The following is a 17,153-nucleotide window of genomic DNA, read 5'->3' as shown; positions in this document are numbered from 1 at the left end:
AATATTATTCATTAACATCAACCCACCTTCCTCATTAATAAAATTAAATATAATTATCTATTTAATATTAATTTTAACAATTGTTATATTGATTAATTAAAAATTTTACTTATGCAATTATTTTCTAATTTCAATAATGATGTTCATTTAAAATACAATTTATTTGTTGCTAACGTTATTTGATTTATAAATTGATGTTATTATCATTTAAAATTATTGTTCTTTGTTTTAAACCACTTGTTATTATTAAAAAGTTAAATAATATTTTTAAGAAACCCTTAATATTACTATTAAAATGTAAAACATATACTAAATAATAAACTGATAATATAGACAATTTGCATTTTAAAAGAGACTGACATGAAAAATATGACATATCCATGATTTTTATAATTTGATTTTATTATTTATAATTATTGTTCATTAATTTTAAAACTACTTATAATTATTATTAATAAATAAAAGAAAACTTTTAAAAGACACCTATTATTATAATTAAAATGTTAAACATATACTAAAATATAAAATGATAAGTTAGACAATTTGCATTTAAAAAGATACTTACATGGATATTATGGATAATATCACCTATCCATGAGTTTTAATTAATTATTGCTTTGAATCAACACAAACATACATACATATATATATATATATATATATATATATATATATATATATATATATAATATTTAATATTATATACATATCACTTTTCATAACATATGATCGACAATATGAATCTAATCTAATTTACATTAAAGTTTCAACAACAACATACAATGATTTTCTTAAATGAATACTTAAACAAAGAAAAATAAAAAAATTAGTATATAACAAACTTACAAATTAAAAACTTTAACATAATAAAATAGCTCGAAAAATGGTCCAAAGCCTTTAAACCAACACAAAACCTTTAAACTTGTATTTTTCGTGAATTTTATATGTGATTTTTATTTGTGTGTCAACTCAAAAAGATTAATATTTTTATAGTAGAGTATCAATTAATTTCTTATTAAACAAATGATATAAGTTATAAAACATTTGAGTTGTTAATCATTATTAATAAGAGACTTTTGAGTGATATTCATTCAAATAGGATGTTTGAAATGAATATGGTTTGTACCGTGGTAATGCCATTATCCAACTGTCATGTCATAAAAACGCCGATAGGCGTTGCCCACACCTTATCGTCTTACATTTTCGCCAAAGACAATCTACGAACCTGAAAAATAAAATATTATTTTTAGTAAGATGTTTATGTTTATTTTTATGTTTTGACTTTTGAGATAAAAAAATGTAAACAATAGATCTCACGTAATAACTTGCTTTATAATTTTTTTAACACTAATTATTAATAAATTTTTAGATCTAAGCTAGTTGTTGCTAATTGCTTATTGTGATTTATAATTTATATATCATCAAACTCTCAAGTGTAATATAAGATGAAAATTATGTACTATCAAAACATATATTTTGAAACATAAATGATAGTTTATTGAAATAAATGAACGTTGTAAATAAATTGCTTGCTTGTCAAATTTTGTCATCCTAAGGTAGAAGTCAATAACCATGGTCAATTACTTTTTTTGTGATAATTTTGGTTATTACACTATTACTATTTTTATTTATTACTATATTTTTCATAGTTCTATAATTATCGTAAAATTAAAATAAAACTTGTGTTGGATTGCACGAATTAACGCTATTCTATTAGTGATCACAGAACCATTTGATAAATAATGTATAAGCCCATGTTTTTTAGTTTAAAACTATAAATTCAGAACGACGTTTTTACAAAGATATATTTAATTAAAATTATAATAGTTATTAATAAAAGACCAAGAGCAAACTTTTCAAAAATATTGTTATAATAATGATTTAATCCAATTTCGTTTGCTAATTTTTCCATTGAAATACCATTTTCTAAAAAAAATAAAAAATTAATACTAAATAATTGACGCTCATAAGGTTGGAGATTGGAGGGTATACTGGATGCATGGAGCAGTGATTTAATCCAATTTCGTTTGCTAATTTTTCCATTGAAATACCATTTTCTAAAAAAAATAAAAAATTAATACTAAATAATTGACGCTCATAAGGTTGGAGATTGGAGGGTATACTGGATGCATGGAGCAGTCGGGAGTCGGGATTAGTTGGACATTTCACCATATCTGAAACATGACACCATTGGGTGCGGTGAAAGTAATATGAGTCCCACTCCATGCCTATTACTCTCTCTCTCTCTCTCTCTCTCTCTCTCTCTCTCTCTCTCTCTCTCTCTCTCTATATATATATATATATATATATATATATATATATATATATATATTATAATTCCAAAATATTTTGAAAACAAAATTGCAAAAATGGTCCCTGTGGTATGCATTTTTTTGGGGTTTTAGTCCAAACCATTAGTTTTTTGGACTTCGATGGAAGTTGGGACACATACCTACCTTTAAGTCTTTGCATGGCTATAAAGGCCACCAATCACTACAAACTCTTATCCTCTTTCCTCATTAAGCCCTTATCTCATGCATGACTCAATATTAACGATCAAGATTGGATTTTTATGGATCTACAACACATTTTATACTGAAATGGGGCGGATCAAGGCTTATGGGGACCATTTACTCATAAAGTCTCCATCTTTGGGACAAAAACCTAAAAATGATCCATAATGCACAAATCCAAAAAGGTTAAGAAAGCTTTGAGCTTTTTACCTCCAAATGATGCTCCAACCTCTGTAAAGCTAAGCTCAGATCCAAGGCTTGCACTCCAACTCTAGCTTCTACAATGGCCTTTCTTCTCTTCACAATCTCACAAGAAGACTTTATCAAGCTCAAACACACACACACACACACAAGCTCTAAAACAAGGGTTGGCTCTTTTAGGGTTTCACTCTCTGAAAATGGTGGCTGAAAAGGAGGCCATAATGTTCCTTTTATAGTGCTCATTCCTCATTTAGGGTTTCATGTCTGAGCCTAGTACGCCCAGCGTACACTATGGTACGCCCAGCGTACTGGGCAGTATCCGCGTTAAGAGCATGCTCATGAGTACGCCCAACGTACCCATTTGCTACCATTTCCTTCTATGGGCTAATTTTGACAACTTGGAAAAGAAGAGGGATTAAATAGTTATACCTGATTTCTGGATGGTACAATTCTCCCCCACTAGAATTAGACTTTTCCTTCGAAGTCTTACTCTGCAAATAACTTTGGATGTTGCTCCCGTATCTCCGACTCCGGCTCCCAAGTCAGCTCGGACCCTCTCCGATGTTGCCACTAGACCTGAACCAGAGGCACCTCCTTGTTCCTCAGAACCTTGATCTTCCGATCCAAGATCGCGATCGGCCTCTCAATGTAATTTAGGCTCGCATCCACCTGAATATCCTCTAGCGGCACTACTGTCGTCTCATCGACTATACACTTCCTCAACTGGGATACGTAGAAAGTATCATGGATCTGGCTCAACTCCGTAGGTAGCTCTAAACGGTACGCTACCTTGCCCACTCTAGCGATCACCCTGAAAGGACCAATGTATTGGGGCCCTAACTTGCCCCTCTTCCTGAATCATATCACTCCTTTCCAAGGAGATATCTTTAGGAGTACAAAGTCTCCAACCTGGAACTCGAGCTCGGATCGCCACCTATCCGCATAACTCTTCTGGCGGCTCTAGGCTCTTAGTAACCTCTGCCTGACCTGCTGTATCTACTCAGTCGTCTTAAGTATTATCTCAGTGCTACCCATCACTCGCTGCCATACCTCTCCCTAACAGATGGGAGTTCGACACCTCCTCCCGTATAAAATCTCAAAAGGAGGCATACCAATACTCGAATGATGGTTGTTGTTGTAAGAAAACTCAGCCGAAGTTAGGTATGTGTCCCAACTTCCACCGAAGTCAATAACACATGCTTGAACCATGTCCTCGAGCGTCTGTATCATCCTATCACTCTGTCTATCCGTCCGTGGGTGGTAAGCAGTACTAAAGTGCAATCTCGTACCCAACTCCTCATGGAACTTCTTCTAGAACCTGGAAGTGAAACGTACATCTCGGTCTGACACAATTGAGATCGGCACTCCATTCTGCGACACCACCTCTCTCATATATATCTCTGCCAGCCTCTTTGCAGACGAGCTCTCACTGATAGCAAGGAAGTAAGCGCTCTTCGTCAGTCAATCCACAACCACCCAAATTGCATCAACACCCCTCGTGGTCCTCGGCAATTTGGTGACGAAATCCATAGAAATTTGTTCCCACTTCCACTGGGAAACCTCTAGCATCTGCAACTTGCCATGCGGAGGCTGGTGCTTGGCCTTAACCCGGCTACAGGTCGAGCACCTCTCTACTACCCATGCAACATCCCTCTTTATACAGGGACACCAATAATCTCTCTTCAGGTCCAAATACATCTTAGTGGCCCCAACATGGATCGAGAATCTTGATCTGTGCGCCTCCTCCATCAATATTCTACGTGCACCGTCCATAAATTGCACCCATATCCGACCGTGAAAGGTCATAAGCCCTCGGCTATCAATAACAAACTCGGACACCTGCCCAATCACCCGCTCTCTCTTGCGGTTCTTCGGTCTCACAACCTCTGCCTGGGCCTCTCGGATAGTATCCAATACCAGAGTCATCACCGTCATCCTCATGAATATATCTCGAATCGGGGCACTCTCCGCCCTGCGGCTCAGAGCATCGACTACCACATCAGCCTTGCCCAGGTGGTACAGGATCTCACAGTCAAAATCCTTTACCACATCCAACCATCTCCTCTGGTGCATGTTCAGGCTGGGCTGATCCATCAGATACTTCAAACTCTTGTGGTTCGTGTATATGGTACACCGAACCCCATACAAATAATGGCGCCATATCTTGAGGGCGAACACTACTTCCCCCAACTCCAAATTGTGGGTGGGATACCTCGTCTCATGAGGCTTCAGCTGCCTTAATGCGTATGCTATCACGTGCCCTCTCTGCATAAGCACCACACCCAACCCCAATATAGACGCGTCACAATACGACATAAAATCCTCCATTCCCTCTGGAAGGCCTAACACCAGGGCTTTTCATAATCTTTGGCGAAGTGTCTCAAACAAGGTCTACTGCTCTGGACCCCAAGCAAAAGCCATGCCCTTTCGGGTCAATCTGGTGAGGGGAACGGAAATCTTGGAGAAATCCCTGATAAATCTGCGATAATAGCCGGCCAACCCTAGAAAACTCCTGATCTCAGTGGGGGATCTCGGCACCTCCCAACTCACAACACCTCAATCTTGGCCGGGTCGACCATTATCCCATTCTGATTAACGAGATGTCCCAAGAACTGGACCTCTTGTAACCAGAAATCACACTTGGAGAATTTGGCATAAAGCCTCTCCGAACTCAATACTCCAAGAATCTACCTCAGATGCTCCTCATGTTGCTCTCTGGATCTCGAATACACTAGAATATCGTCGATGAACACAATCACTGATCGATCCAACATCGGCCTGTATACTCGGTTCATGAGATCCATGAACGCTGCGGGTGCATTGGTGAGCTCAAAAGGCATCACCACGAACTCGTAATGCCCATAATGTGTCCTAAATGCCGTTTTCTGAATATCCTCATCACGCACAGGGCTAACTCAACCAGTTTGGGGGCTCTAAGCGAACAAAAAATTTCAGGCCCTTTAGCATTTAATAACTCAATGTTATAAACCCTCATCCGTAGGACTAACAATAATAAACTAAAAAAATTATAAATGGCGGAGTTAAATTATTATTATTATGTATATATGCTCAGTGAATAAATTTAAGACGTAAAGTTAATTTTTCTAGCTTTTTTAGACGCAATAAACAATCACCAAGACAACCAGTATAAGTGTAGAAGATATGGACTAGAATTATACCACCCCTCAGATAATGTAAAGCTCAAATCTAGAAAACTAAAAATTTCTTTCCAAGTTGATTTACGTTAGTAGTAATCAATCAGAAGTTAACAATGAAATCTAGAATCAAAAATATAATTGAAAAGATTAACCCTAATCGGCTATTAACCCTAAATAATGAAAAATCAAAAGTGAAAACACAAACACATTACCGTTTCAGTGTCCAGTGACAACCTTGAATAGTTAAATCATCAATGGTTTTGAACAGTGTAGTCTATGGAGAAACCGAGAATGAATAAGTAAGAATAAGAACCGAAGAACAGAAGGTATTTTTAGCCCCTATCGGCGTGCAAGAATCGAGATTGGAGATGCCTAGAATTGAGATCGGAGATGCCTAGAAGGCTAAAACCGAGAATCATAGTTTGAGATTGGAGAATAAGAAGAACAGACGTGTAATTGTAGAGAAGAAGAAGAATAGGAAGAGTAATCATCGGTTGTAGTTGATCAATACTTTTGATTTTTGGGAGTCAAACGTGTGATCGATATAGAAAAGTAAACGTATGAAACTATAAACATGTGAAACTAGATTGCGAATTAAGTGGAGGTCCCTTAAAAATTAGGTCCCTAAGCCCTACCCTTACTCAAATGTACATAAGGTCGGCCCTGATCACGCACCCTCATCTAATGATATCCAGATCTCAAGTCTATCTTGGAGAACCAAGACGCACCCTGCAACTGATCGAACAGATCGTTGATCCTCAGTAATGGATAACGGTTCTTGACCGTCAACTTGTTCTACTCCCGGTAATCAGTGCACATCCGGTGTGAACCATCCTTTTCTTGACAAACAGGATCGGCACTCCCTACGGTTAGCTACTTGGTCGGATGAATCCCTTCCCCAATAGCTCCTGAAGCTGCGAGGATAACTCCTGCATCTCCGGTGGCGCAAGGTGATAAGGTGCCTTGGCAATAGACACCGCCCCCAGAACCAAATCGATGCGAAACTCCACCTGCCTCTCGGGAGGCACACCCGACAACTCCTCGGGGAAAACATCCGAAAATTCTTGCACTATCGGAACCTCACCGACAAAACTCGGCCTCTCTGTGGCAACTCGTGTATTTATCACATAGGCTACAAACCCTCTACAGCCCTATTGTAGACTCTGTCTCGCTCTGGCAGCCGAGCAAAATGCTGACCCAGATTGGGTACCCTCGCCATACACTGTAAGTACTCCCCCACTGTATGGTCACCAACTGACACTCGCAGTCGATAACAACTACAAATCGTCTCAACCAGTCCATGCCCACGACGACTCATACATCCCCCATCGCAATCGGTACCAAATCTATCGGGAACTCAACACCGAAAATATCGAGTACACATCCTCGAATCACATCAGTAGCAAAAAGCGCTCGCTCGTCAGCTATAGAAACTCGCATAGGTCAATTCAATGCCTCTCGTCGGATACAGATGTGTTGACTAAACGCTAATGACACGAAATATCGACTCACACCCGAGTCAAATAAGACCAAAGCAAGTACAGAATTCACAAGAAAAGTACCTAAACATATCACATATAAGCACCATATATATAAACAAAAGAATAAGTAAAAGATCACATACCAGCCACAACATCAGGTGTAGCACGAACCTCCTCCGTAGTCAACTGGAAGGCTCTGTCATGAGCCTTTAGCGCCTCGGCCTTCACGGGCCGACTCTCTGTAGCTAGAGTGGTAGAAGGCGCAGATCCCTACGCTGATCCCTGAATCAACTACGGGCAATCGGCCTTTCGATGGCTAGTCTGGTTGCAGTGGAAACAAACTGCAAACCCCTTGAGGCAATCCCTTGCGAAATGCCCCTCATTTCCACACTTGTAGCACACCCCCGCTCTGCACACTCCCTCATGGATCTTGCCGCACTTCCAACAAGTGCGGCCCCTCGGTCCTCTAGAATCTCGAATCAGCGAGCTCTGCCTGCTTGGCTGCCAGTTGAGACTGTGTCAGCCGCCTATCCCTCCTTTGAGACTCGGCCTCCTCGCTGGCCTGAGTCTCTAGCTCGATCTCCCTCTTTCGGGCATTTTCCTAGAGCTCGGAAAATGTCTGGTATGTCGAGTTCGCCAGGAACTCACGAATGTCACTCCTCAGATATCAACTCATGCGTGCGTGCTCAGTAGACACATGCTCAGGGAAAAACAACGCCCTCTCATGAAACATCCGTGTAATCACAGTCACGGACTTCGTCCCCTGCTTGAGGGACAGGAACTCTTGCGCTAACCGTTCCCTCTCCACCGAGGGAACATACTCATCTCGAAACATGGTGTTGAACTGCTCCCAAGTCACCGCTGTAATCTCTGCAGGAGTGAAGTCAGCCATCACAAACTTCCACCAGTCCTTCACTCTCAGCGAAGTTGGTTCAGCGTGAACTGTACCCTCAGATGCTAAGGACATGAACATGTGTAGAAGCATCCCTCAATGTTAGAGATCCACCTCATCACGACTATCAGATCCTGATTCCCTTTAAACTCTGGTGGCTTCGTACTGCTGAACTCTCAGTACAGCAATGAGTCACCCCCTTGTGTTGTCGCGACAGCGACAACTGCAGTGGCTACAGCAGCAGCCGCCTCAGTCAGAGCAGCATATCGCTCGTCGAATGTCTCAATCAGCGTGGTCTTGATAGACCCAAACATCACTGGTATCTCAACTCGAATGGTTGCGGCCACCTCCTCGTGAATCATCCTATGGATCTCCTCATCACTAGTACCACTGCCTCCTGGGTTGTGGCGCATTCCCACCATGATGCCTCAGAAATATGACATAAAATAATCAGAGACTTGACCGAGATTACTCACACTCGATCAACCATTCCTACTTGTTCCTTAGCACCCTCGGGATTCTTAATTGGGATGTTTACCAATCTGGTGCTTTCAGTAGTTCGGGCCCAATACTACCATCCACACCGTATCCATTTCCACCCCAAGTCCTCCTCCCAAGATCCCAATTCGCAAGTACTCTATACCCCCTGAATTCAACCTACTCTCAAGCAGACTTATCACAAGCTACTCTCTGCTACCTACATGCACTCAAAGCAATTCACAGCAGCATAAACTCCTAAGCTAAGGCATCATATATCAGGCCAACCTAGTCCTAAGATATGATTTACCTAGCCTACACTAGCATGCATAGCACATCACATAATATCTCACAACACATAATGTAAGGGTATTTTAGGAAATCACCGTTCGGGCACTGGCTGATCATACACACTGCTACTTTTTGCTTCTCTCAAAATCTCTTACTCTTTTTTAAAAAAATTGTTTCTTTTATGAAAGATTTTCTCAAATCCTCAGTTTGAGTTCAGATATGCCCGAAAGGCCATCGGAATCCCTCAAACCAAGGCTATGATACCAACTTGTAACGACGTAAAAATTCAAAACAATTTTTCATTTTCCAAACATAACATATCTCATATAGTCATCTCAAAACTCAAGTGTATCAAATGTTATCACGGTAAAACATATCCCAGTATCTCAAATACAAAATCCTTTGTCAGTGTGTACAAATCATGTCGGCGCCTTCCCGCGATCCTCGCTAGTACCTGAAACACATATCACATAACACGGTAAGCATAAATGCGTAGTGAGTTCCCCAAAATACCACATACAAAACATAAGCCACTCGAGGCTATAACTCGGTATGACCCTCCGGTCAATGTGTCTTAGCAGTACCCTCCAGTTCCATAGCTTGTTGGACCTTCCAGTCCCGTCTAGCTCGTTGGACCCTCCAGTCCGGTCTGATCGAGGACCCTCTGATCTCATAAGTCGTTGGACCCTCTGGTCCGGTCTATATGTCACATAGCATACATATATCACAATGCACATAATCTCAAACATACACATAACACATAAGACCCTCCGGTCTACACATAGATACCACTCTAGGTAATATATAGTGAGAAGACTCACCTCGGGTAACTCGGATAATCTCGAACTCGAAATACTGATCTAGGCTCTGCCTAATCACATAAATTAATTACTTCTAATTAATAACGACTCTCAAAGGCTAGATTAATCCCTTCCTATAATCCCTCAAAAGGGGAAAAGACCATTTTACCCCTCCAATGGTCCGAATGTCCAATTGTTGACCAAACCCTAGAAGTCAACGAAAGTCAATAGAGGGCAGTACACGGGGCGTACCCCAGCTATCCAGAATCGGGGATCTCAACCCTACGCAGCACGTTCTGAGATTTATGCCCAACGTAAGTCTCAGTTTCATGCTCTTAATGTTTTTGGTTTGAATCGATTAAGATATAAGCTCATATTCCAGATCTAGTCCTTCCAATGCCTCTTAACCCATAAACTCGATGCCTTTAAGCCTTTGCATTGTTGTAAATTCCACCAATCACTCCAAACTCTTATCCTCTTTCCTCATTAAGCCCTTATCTCATGCATGACTCAATATTAACGATCAAGATTGGATTTTTATGGATCTACAACACATTTTATACTGAAATGGGGCGGATCAAGGCTTATGGGGACCATTTACTCATAAAGTCTCCATCTTTGGGACAAAAACCTAAAAATGATCCATAATGCACAAATCCAAAAAGGTTAAGAAAGCTTTGAGCTTTTTACCTCCAAATGATGCTCCAACCTCTGTAAAGCTCGGATCCAAGGCTTCCACTCCAACTCTAGCTTCTACAATGGCCCTTCTTCTCTTCACAATCTCACAAGAACACTTTATCAAGCTCAAACACATACACACACACACAAGCTCTAAAAGGAAGGTTGGCTCTTTTAGGGTTTCACTCTCTGAAAATGGTGGCTGAAAAGGAGGCCATAATGTTCCTTTTATAGTGCTCATTCCTCATTTAGGGTTTCATGTCTGAGCCCAGTATGCCCAGCGTACACTATGGTACGCGCAACGTGCTGGGTAGTATCCACATCAAGAGCACGCTAATGAGTACGTGCAGTGTACTCTTCAGTACGCCCATCATACCCATTTTCTACCATTTCCTTCCATGGGCTAGCTTTAACAACTTGGAAAAGTAAAGGGCTTAAATAGTTATACCTAATTTCTGGATGTTACAAAGAGACATCGCCAGCCCTCCTCAGCCCCTCTTCTGTCAATGACAGCCTCCTCAGCACCCCTTATCGTTGTTGCGCTATCTTAGCTCGGAAACAACCCCGGTGAAGGAGTTTCGGACAAGAAAGAGCTTGTCGGAACCACCGACTTGATGGGTTTGAGCCAAAAGAACATCCTATGTGCTCATGCAAACCCTAATGCTTGCATCTAGGTTTCTCTATTGTACATGCAATCATCTAAGACTTTCAAACCCTAGATCTAGTGTAATAAAACAGATCTAGATGATTACCTTGTTATTGATTGAAGATATTGAAGCCTTGAGAACTTTAGCACCTCAAGTGTTGTGCCTCTAATGAATCACAAACAAAAATAGCAATTGGAGGAAGCAATAGAGAGAGGGGAGAGGAGAGTTTCGGCTCTAGGACTTCTAGGGTTCAAGTGGCCGAAAATCCCATGCCCAAGGGTCCTTTATATAGGTGTAGGAATTAGGGTTTCAGTTATTATCCTTATCTGGTTACTTAGCCACCAAGCAGCCCATAGGATAATTCTAGAATCCCTATCATGGACGAATTCTTAAAGCTTTATCCCTAGAATTCGTCAACCCTTTCTATTAGGGTTTCCTTGCCTAACTTTGTAACTATCAGATAATTACAGTTTAGCCCCTTAAGTTTAATTAATTTCTTTTGATCACAAAACTAATTCTTAATCATTTATTGACCAATGTTGATTAAACAAATATGATTTCTCTTTTAATATATTATTCTTATAATATATTAATAAACCATAATCACCTCTTTTTATATTATTCCTCTAGTCAAGTTGCTTTGGTGAAGGCAACCCAAAAGGACCATGCACAACCAAGTCAAGTACATACCAAATATAGTTATGAGCTTAGACACTGATCCAACAGTCTCCCATTTGGATATGTTTAATTACTACAAATGGAAATACAACTTCTGGATCTGATTAGCAATCATAGTTCTCAAAACTCTTGATCTTATCAATAACAAGTCCTTAAGATAAGGGATCGTATAATCCTCTGTTCTAGATATCGTGCGGACTATTTCATGGAACATAGTCATACTTATTGTCCAGCAGTTTGTTTCTCGATCTCTTATTCATTTGACATAGAACTTAATTGAACACATCAATTCAGTCCTGACCGAGCCTGACACATAACTCAAATCAAATCATTGAGGGGCCTTGATATCGCTTTTACCCTCCTACGATAAAAGGAACAGATAAACTTCGACTTATATGCATTTACTATCCACTAACCAAATCATTCACAACAATGCATTTTATAACATCAAGTTACTGATGCGTTTACGCACTATAAATGCACAACCAATTAGCAAACAATAAACCATATATCTAGGTTTCAAGACCATATGATATTATCATCTTGTGATCACTCGTGATAAATTCCATGAAGTGATTCCAGCAGGCATGGGTTTATTCCAATGCTTAAATCAAGTTCATAAGCACTCATGAACATTATGGAAAACTTTTTCTATGTCTAATACACTTTAGACAATCCACACACCAATTCATGACAGTCTTCATTCATACCTACTTCCAATATATGAACGACTGTAGACCGTTTGAATAATTCTTATTATTTAGGAAGTCAAAACATGCAAAATGAAACAATAGGTAAACAATTAACATAAGACAGTAACGTTACTAATAAATAATACTCTTTTATTTAGTCATCAAATGTTAATTACAATTTATCTATTACACATTTCTAAACTATCTAATCTAAACTAATATCGTCCTTCAGCGCGATGCTCCTAGCATGCTGCAAGTGTTTAACCCTTCTCAGTCCCTTCGTAAGCGGATCTGCTTGGTTATCCTCTAACGATACCCTCTTCACTACGAGGAGTGCTTCTTCTACCCGATGACGAATAAAGTGATATTTTCTGTCGATATGTCGAGATCTACCATGATCTCTGGGTTCCTTGGTCAAGGCAACAACTCCTTCATTATAACAAAAAATTTCCATAGGCTCTTGTATGGCCGGCACAACTCCAAGGTCTCCAATGAAGTTCTTCAACCATATTGCCTCCTTTGACGCTTCGCTCGCTGCAATGTACTCTGATTCGCATGTTGAATCAGCTACGGTCTCCTGCTTGGAACTTTTCCAAGTCACTGCTCCTCCATTTAGGGTAAAGACCCAGCCCGACTGCGAATGATAGTTGTCCCTGTCGGTCTGAAAACTGGCATCACTATACCCTCGCACCTTTATGTTGGGTTTTGAGCATTCTAACACTCCTATGGTGTGCATGAAACCCTATAAACCTTGGATCTATGTTTTATTCTAAAATACATGAAAATAATAATTTCCAAGGTTTCTTCCTAACTAGCATAGCATAAGAATTATGAATCATAAAATTACTAGTAGAAATACATACCTTTTTGATGGTGGTTAATTGTTTGGAGTTTGAGAGCCTAGCACCAATAATGTGAATGCCTCAATTGGAATCACAAATCACCACAAACCTTGGAAAAACCTTGAGAGAATAATATACTTATGAAGAAATCGGCCACCCTTAGTTCTCACACAACTAGTTGCCATTTCTTGCAATATGTGCATCCTTATATAGTGTGGAGGATTAGGGTAAACCCTAATAACCCATGTCTTTTCCTTTCCAAGGATCCATGGGTTAAAAGCTCCATGGATCATCCATGGACCCCCATGCATGCTTAGCCCATTCCTAATGAGTTTAAGCCCATATTATATAAAATGCAATAGCCCATGTTTAATTAGTCTTCCTTTTAATCACTAAATTAATTCATAATTAATTTAAGACTAAAACTAATTAAATAACATGACTTCATATTAATATATTATAACTTATAATATATTAATAAATCATAAACATACTATTCTCATAAGATTATCCATATAAATTGTTTGGGTGAAGTGCAACCCAAATGGACCATGCCGGGTCAGGTCAAGTATATACTAAATAAGTTATGGACTTAGACACCTTATCCAACAGTCTCCCACTTGGATAAGTCTAATAACTGTATTTGCGTATATTACTTCAGGAACCAACCAGCAATCGTAGCTCTCCAAAACTCTGTTGAACTATGAAGCGCCATTTTAGATAAGTGATCATATAATCCTCTGTTCTCATGATATCAGCCGGACAAATACATGGAACAATGTCTTACTTATTGTCTGGCAGTTTGTTTCCCGATTTCCGATTTGTTGGACAAAGAACTAAATTGAACACATCAATTAGGTTCTGACCGGGCCCGGTACATGGGTCAACACAAAATCATCGAGGGGCCCAGATATCGCTTCTATTTCTAGAAGGAACAGATAAACTTCGACTCATATGCTTGTTCTACTACTTGTTGAATTGTACACAAAGGCATGTTTTATAACATCAAGTTACTAATGCGTTTATGTGCAATCAATGCACAACCAACTCATAGGTAACAACTCATATCTCTAGGTTTGAAGACTTATATGATATTATCGTCTCACAATCACTTGAGATAAATTCCATGAAGTGATACAAGTGAGCGTGGTTTTATTCCAATACTCATAACTTATGAGCACCCATGAATGTTGTAGCAACCATTGCTATGTCTAAACACATTTAGCCATCTACAACCTCGATTCATGACAGTCTTAATTCATACCTACTTCCAACATATGAACGACTGTGGAGTGTTTAAATAACTTAGTCATTCGAAAGAATAACCTAGCTATTCTGGAAGTCAAAAGATGCAAAGTGAAACACAATAATAATCGAATCCAATATGGTCTCAGAACCCTTTTGAATATAAATAAAACCACCTTTTCTTTATCACAATATTGATTACACATTATTCATTGTATAATGTTTCAAATAATCAACTTAATACTTGAATAAAAACAATAGTTATCCCATGCTCCTAGCATGTACACTTTGTTTTTCTAAACAATAGTTATGCCATACTTCAAGTATGCACACTATGTTTATCTATGATCTTTACTTTGTTAAATAGATCAATTGAACATGATTCCAATGATGCTCATTTCACAATCCCAAATCCTTATTGTAAATGTAAGAGTTTCTAATTCCTACCATTTACCAAAAATCTGTTAGATTTTAAACTTATATGCACTGATCCACTCATAATGATTATGCACAAAGTCACCAAAACCTTGTCACTAGTCATTACAAAGTATTCCAAAGAAGATCAACTCTATGGAAACGAAGTCTCATATTCAAAGTACATTGCTTTGAACATCCTTCTTGCATTAAGGTTTTCTAATCTTACACAAATTGAATAACTTCCACCTATGGAGATATTTCCATAGTCCCATTTTGACTACCACTTCTGAACAAGAGTTGCTTCTTTTCAGAAAATGTCAATATGGTCCTACCAAAATTAACACTATACTTCCAAATGTCCCTGAGCAACCAATCTTTGGCAAACCTCAGATTGTCCTCGACAATTGCTTAATCATTTTAGTCATATCCAGTTCTAGACTTTTCCCTTCTAAATGCCATGAGTATTTGGAAAATTTAGAAAGGATGAATATTATAGCACATGAAATCAATCCTATATCCGAAGCATATGGGACACGATTCATGATGTCTCACATAAAGACATGATACTCGACTAGTTTTTTGCTACAATATTTTTTATTCACCATGTTTTCAAAATTTAACTACGAAGAGGGATGCCGTAGTCATAATCGAATTTTGAGAACGCAATATATATAGAATTTCCTTAAGTCCAACCATTCAGACATAAAATTCATATATATGTCCTCGACTAAAGATGATTAAAATCTCAATAGAATTGAAATGAAGTATAATTTCATCTCCCTTAATTATAGCAAAACGAATTTTTCAACCCCTGCAACTTCACGAATTGAAACTTTTGTTTTCTATAATTAACATTGCTAGCTTGTAATAATAATAATCATAATTATCATGCTCCCACTAACATGATGATTATTAGCATAACACTTATGCTCCCACTAGCTTTGACATGTATTCAGAAATCGGTTGGACTTCTAAAATTTAGATTCATACACCCTTCTGTAGATAGCTCACATGTTTGTCCAAACAATTTCAAGAAATATGAAAGGGATGTCGTAATCATAGTCTCAATTGTTTAGACCTTTGCCATCTCTCACAAGTCCATGTTAGTGTGCCGGTTAACCACACACGCTCCACTAACGACTTTTGAAAATACAAATAACATAATTGCTTTCTATTTAAAATCTACTTAGTGAAAGCGTTTCCTCACCATCATTCTCATGAATCGGAGAGAAACCTTATGACACTTAGATTTTATGGTGTATAAGTTCCTATCCATGTGAATTTGTCAAAACCATAATCACAAGACAAGGTTAGTGACAAAATCAGCCTTAAATGGATTGAACTTGTCAAATCTTAATTTCTTGTCACTTGGTAGCACAAGGCCCACCAATGCTTCCAAGCCGTTATGCACACAGTTTAGAACTAAAAGAACTCACATGCATAGTCAACTTAATAGGAATAGACATAGAAATAAGAATTATGTCAACTTAATAGGTTGCAAACCTTAAGTCGTGTGCTAGTGATAAAACTCAGGTTTTACTCTAGATTAAATCTTGAAATCCTTTCAAGATCTTTAAGACTCCCACTCTCCTCTTGACATATAAGTTTCCCTATACAAGGACCATTCCTTGACAAAACAAATACTCGAGGGATAGTTTCGATTCTTATCAAGATAAACACTTCACATAATTGGTCTTAGTTGGTATTTGTCTTATCCAAGATATCACAACTTACCAATTTCAAATGTACAGGAGTAGAAAACATTTTACACTACATTTGATAAGTGTTTTAAACCTTACTTTATGTCACTCGATGTTATAATCTTGGAGTATGACTCTAAGAGTTGTTTTGAAACGAAGTATGATTCATCTTCTTGATTTTAACCATTCCAACAATTCATGACCCCTCTTCTTAGTCATAACAATGCACTAAGATGTCCTTAGAGTATGAATTTGTGATATGGTATCTTAATCATTAAGATGATCATAAAACACGATACTAAAGTACTCTCCCATCTTTTCAGATTTGAGAAACTTTTATCTTTCTGCCTAATTTGATTCTTTCCCATTCGTTATGTCACACATTGAAAACTTTTCAATGCTTCAGAATTATACTTAAACTTGTAAGCACAACCATATTTA

The sequence above is a fragment of the Lactuca serriola genome, chromosome 2 (genome assembly GCF_051521515.1).
Source record: "Lactuca serriola cultivar US96UC23 chromosome 2, Lser_US96UC23_V15, whole genome shotgun sequence".
Taxonomy (NCBI): Eukaryota; Viridiplantae; Streptophyta; class Magnoliopsida; order Asterales; family Asteraceae; genus Lactuca; species Lactuca serriola.
This window is presented reverse-complemented; position numbering follows the sequence as displayed.